Genomic DNA, 5,856 nt, shown 5'->3' on the forward strand with positions numbered 1-5,856 from the left:
GTTATAGAAAGGAAACCAACAGGCCAATCTAATACAGGATAAAAATATAAATTCTACATATGATATTATTATACCAAATTCAGAAATGTATTTTAACAAAAGATATTCTAAGCACATTGGTTTAATATCATAAATGTAAGAATGACTTAATACTGGAAAATAATTTACTACTCTGTTTTGTTTAATCGTAGCAAATAGGAATAGGGAAGAATTTTCTGAACATAATAAGGAGTTGCTGCCAACAACCTCATTCTGTTACTTATTTATTTCTATTTCATTCTTCCATTTGTTTTTTGTTTGTTTGTCTTACAGTAATGGGGATTGAACCCAGAGTGTTCTACCTCTGAATAACAATCCCAGCCATTTTTTGTTTTAAATTTACTTTAAGTCTTCCTAAGTTATCCAGGTGGACCTTGTGATCCTCCTGCCTCAGCCTTCTGGATAGTCACCATAACATGATTTTAGAAGCATTATTCTTAAGGTTAATTCAGCAGACATTTTTCTTTTAAAGTAAGTAAAAAAAAAAAAGATAGGATTTATAACATATACTTAACTTGTACTAAAGCCTCTTGCCAACATAACAAGACAAGAAAAAGAAATTATACTGTATAAGGATTAGAAAATAAGAAGAAAATGATTTATGGATAATCTAGTTGTCTACTTAAGAAATTCAAGCAAATTTAATTTAATAAAATATTATATAAAATAAAAATAATTGCTGAACATGGTGGCACACACCTATAATCTCAGCTACTTGGAAAGCTGAGGTAGGAGTGTCACAAGTTCAAGGCCAGCCTTAGGGGCTTAGCAAGATAGTCTCTCAAAAAAAATTAAAAATAGGGCTGGAATTGTGGCTCAGTGGTAGAGCACCTGCCTAGCATGCATGAGGCCCTGGGTTCGATCCCCAGCACCACATAAAAATAAATAAAATAAAGGCATGTGTTCAACTACAACTAAAAAATAAATATAAAAATAAATAAAAAATGAAAAGGGTTTGTGATGTAGCTCAGTTGTAGAACACCCTTTGGATACACTGCCACTGCCAGTAGAATTTACCTAGTATTGAATATAAGATCAATATGTGAAAGAGCCCAAGCCCATTAGAGATGATAATTTTTTTAAATCCCATTCATGATAACAGTAGATCTTTATTATAACTTTAATGAAAACTAATAAATAGTTGCTGTGTCTATATTAAGAAAATTATACAGCTTTATTAAAATGCACTTTAAAACCTACATACCACATGTATGGGTAAGTAGACTCCATATACAATGCAATCTACAAAAAACTGCAACAAGCTTTTCACAGACCTCGACAAGGTGATTCTAAAATTAATGAAAAAATGTAAGAGGCCAAGAATAGTCAAGAGAAACCTTAAGTGGAATTGGTGTAGTCATAAAGAAACAATGTAATGAAAAAGAATAGAAGGTTCAGAAACAGAATTACACATCAATGACTAATGAATCAATGCAAATTCAAGAATCAAATATGTTGTGTTTTAATAGTGACAATGAGATAATAGGCACTCTAAAATACCAGATCCCTACCTCAAACCATTTTCTAAAAAGTTTTTAATGAATCAAGAACCTAAATTTACAAAGTGAAACTTCCACAATTTTGGGAGATCTTCATCATTTCAGGGCAGAGAAGCATTTTTTACACAAAGAACAAAAAAGACAAAACACATTTTTGAAAAATCTCCTTTTTTTCAAATAAAATATGGATGTTGTAATATGCTAGATTTTTGTGACATCCTGGAACTGATAGGATATCTGCCTTGAGCTGTGCAATGAGTATTTTAAGGCAATATGAACAGTATTACCCTCTGTAACAAGAGAAGAGGGGTTTTCCACACCATGTGTATGTTATGTCATTTCTGTTGTTCTGCCTTGATGGCTCCTTGTGCCTTCTAGGGCAAGGTGGATGCAGCAATGCTAATGTTTCCTCAACAGAAGGCTCTAAAGCATTTCTGGGTACAGACTCACCCCTCTGACAACCTAAGTTGTGAAACAGTTCTACAGATAAATGTAAGGTAGATATATTGTGGGAGAGGCCTGTAGCTACAATATCTATTCTTGCCTTCTGGGGCAACAACTAGACAAAATTTTTTAGCCTCTCTTTGCAGTTACTTGAGGTCATGTTAGCTCACTTCTCTCCAGTAGAATGTCAACGTGAGTGACTTCTGCTAATTCTAGGACTATCTATACAATCCTCCCAGGTGTGCTCCTCCAGGTTCTTTTTCCCTTCTAGGCTGACTGGGATGGTGATGTCCACACCAACCTTGTAAACCATGGATGGTTTGAAGTTGATAGGAGCCATCATCCTGACACCTAAGTGTCCATGTAAAGCACCCTCTGCTGACACTTTTGGGACTCTGTTACCTTAATTTAACTACATTTCACACACATTCTGAATGTATTTCCAGGATTTTGGTGACACACTGTAGATTGTGGATGGATCAGAAAAAAGGAGCAATATGGATGTACTGCCCTCTAGAATGAGAACTCACCAAAAGTGGGCAAGTTAGAGATGTTAATATTTGTGCAAACTCTGCTTGATTAAGCCCTTATTAGATCTATACTCTTCTAGAAGCAGAGGCAGATTAATTTCAAAGTAAACACACACACGCGTGCGCCCCCCCCCACACACACACACACTCACACAGAAGATTGGCTAGCAATATTGGGGACCAACTACTGATATTCCTAACATGGATGAATCTCAAAAACATTATGAGTGCAGGCATGGTGGCACATGCCTGTAATCCCAGCAATTTGGGAGGCTGAGGCAAGAGGATCGAGAGTTCAAAGCCAGCCTCAGCAGATTAGTGAGGCACTTAACAAATCAGTGAGAACCTGTCTCTAAATAAAATTTTAAAAATTAAAAAAAAACATTCTAAGCAAGAGAAACACCTACTACTGTGTGCTACATGATTTTGTTTGTACGAAGTTCTAAAATAGGCAAAACAAAGCTATGATGACAAAAACAGAACAGAACAAGAGTTGTCTGGGGCAGAGGTGTGTGTGTGTGTGTGTGGTGGGGGTGAACAGAAAGGCACACAAGTGAACTTTTTGCAATTAGGGAAATGTCCCTATATGACAATTAGGGAAATGCCCTATATCTTTTTGGAGTTTAGGTGGTTACATGGGTGTGTATAATTGTCCAAACTCTTTCAACTGATAATTTAAGATTGACAAAATATATTATCTATAAATTCATTTCCATCATACATTTTAAATGCAAATTAAATGATTTTAATCTATCCATGCATTAATTCTAAAACACACTAGTATGGAATAATGTTCAGCCATCAGATCCTTTGGAGGTTACTGTTGTGATTATCCATCTATTAACACTGCAACATCTAAGATCAGAAAATGATTGTACTCCTACATAAAACCAAGACACACTATAAACATGTCCTGAGACAAATAAGATTTTTAAGTCAATAGTTTATTTCTGTGCATGGTCCATAATTTTCCACAGCTAGCTTCTAATTCTAAATAAACAAAATAAATACACTTCAATAAATAGTAGCAAAGTTTCTTCTGTTTTTAGTAGGATATAATAATTACATGACAGACCTCTATTCTCTATTTTGAGATTTTAAATCCATGTTCATATTCTTTTTTTTTTTTTTGGTACCAGGGATTGAACTCAGGGACACTCGACCACTGAACCACAACCTCAGCCCTATTTTGTATTTTATTTAGAGACAGAGTCTCACTGAGTTGCTTAGCATCTTACTTTTCTGAGGCTGGCTTTGAACTCGCAATCCTCCTGTCTCAGCCTCCCAAGCCTCTGGGATTATAGACATGCACCACCTCTCCTGATTTAAATCCATGTTGTCTTATCCCTGAATTTCCACTTTCCCTTCTCTCACTGATGAATAGTAATATGCTCTGTGCTTACAGCTTGAGAAAGTAGATGACAGGATAGAAAACAGAAGAAGCAAAAATATTTACAAAAAGATTAGGAGAAAAGGATTCACCGAGTGGTATGAAGAAACCTAAGTGAAAAACAATCCTCCCAGACTAGAAACAGATTCTTTGGGAGTAGAACAGTGACAGAGAGAGGCCTGTGTGTTCTGAGAGCACAGAGTACTTCTGCCATGCTTCCTGGAAGTAGTGTTGAGGAGGCAGCAGGACCCCAGAGAAGAAAAGACTGCAAAGAATATGAAGGTAGGAGGAACCCAGAAGAGTCAGCAACAGATGCCCAGGTCCCATGGAGAGCACAGCAGAAGTGACTTTAGAGAGGAAAGTGTCAGGGTAACCTCTAAGAACCAAAGCTAAGCAGGTCCTCTCTAGCACACTGCCATATGTAAAACTGTAATGGTGGCTGACTTGGGTAGGTAGGTGTCATTCATTCCTTAAAAACTAAAGGCAACTGCAAACGAGCAAGGGTTTTGCTTTCTCACCAATCCTGAAAAATATTCTGAAATGAAAATACTTTTTGAATATCTCAGTGTATTGACTGAGACCCACTGTATTAGATTGAAGGAGCTGCAATAAAAAAGTATCACAGATAGGGTGACTTACACAACAGGCAGTGTTTCCTCACAGTTCTGGAGGCTAGTATTCTGAGATGAAGGTGTCTGAGGCCTCTCTCTATAGCTTGCGGATGGCTGTCTTCTCCCTTTACATGGTCTCCCTCTGTTGTCTGTGTCCTGATCTCCTCTTCTAAAAAGGACACTGGTCATAATGAATTATTCATTTTACTTCATTTACCTTAATTACCTCTTTAAAAAACCCTGCTTCAAATATAATCACATTCTGAGGTTTTCGGGCTTAGGACTGCAATATGTGACATTTAGGGAGTGGGAAGGACACAAGTTATCCAACAATATCCATGAAATGTTCTCATCCATGATTGTTAACAAACATTCAGTCTTCTAAACATTACAAATCTGGCAAAAGAGTCACAACGTTAAGAAGATAACTATGTAGACAAAAGATAACCTTAGAGAAGTTACTTCTCATTTGCTGAATACAAATGGACTGTAATGAGTTTCAAACAGTGACAAAGGACACTTTAAAACCTCTGGGAAAAATGCAGTGTGATCAGAAAAAAAGGAAGTGATAACTACTGAGCCTTGCTGGAATTTGCTGGTAAGGTTAATTTATCTCTAATTTCTAAGAAAATATCTAAAAAAGAAGAACAAAAAGTTATCTTTATAACCCTTTCTGGAACTTTAAGTTTCTGAAAGATTAAAAATAACTGGATTTATTCCCAGAAAGAGAACCACACTGATTTATGGAAATTTAGATTCAGAGAGGATAAACTTGACCCATAGGGGGCAAGTTTGGGCAAATGTAAATTGAGTGTCATAATCAATTGCAAGTGTAAATTAAATTGCATATCATAATCAACTTAATGAACACAATCCTCCCCCTTCCACAGTTCTTCCAACCCTAAAGGAGAGGGAAGAGGTACGATTCCTGTTCATTTCCACAAGCAGAAATGATGAGCCAGGGACAATTGTCAGCAGAGACCCCATTGGACAAATGAATAAAGTGGTCATCGGAGCAGAGAAAGAGGCTATGCACGGGTCCAACAACACACACTCCCACTTACCAAAGCTGAACAAGTTAATGCTTCTTCTGAATGCCCAAGCTACCAGCAATGGAGACCAACTCTGAGCCCCTTGTATAAACTATTCTTCGAGAAGACCAATGGGAAACTTGGTGGCAAGTTGACAAACTTGGGCCTCTTCCATCCTGGAATGCCTAGTGCTTCGTATTCTGGTGTACCATTGCCTTTCCTGCCCTCAGGGGCTCAGTCAATTTTGCTCTCCAGGATTTGTGGAATGTCTGGTCCTCAGGCATGGAATCCCAAACAACATTCAACAAGGGT

The 5,856-nt window shown here is 37.1% G+C and overlaps 1 non-coding gene across 1 annotated transcript; it reads left to right on the top strand.

Annotated features, from left to right (window-relative positions):
- The first annotated feature begins 848 nt into the window (after positions 1-848).
- On the top strand, positions 849-921 carry Trnaa-agc (transfer RNA alanine (anticodon AGC)). Its single transcript has one exon. It is a non-coding gene; the product is annotated as a tRNA-Ala (tRNA).
- The last annotated feature ends 4,935 nt before the right edge of the window (positions 922-5,856 follow it).

The sequence above is a fragment of the Marmota flaviventris genome, chromosome 13, assembly GCF_047511675.1.
Source record: "Marmota flaviventris isolate mMarFla1 chromosome 13, mMarFla1.hap1, whole genome shotgun sequence".
In the NCBI taxonomy this organism is placed as follows: domain Eukaryota; kingdom Metazoa; phylum Chordata; class Mammalia; order Rodentia; family Sciuridae; genus Marmota; species Marmota flaviventris.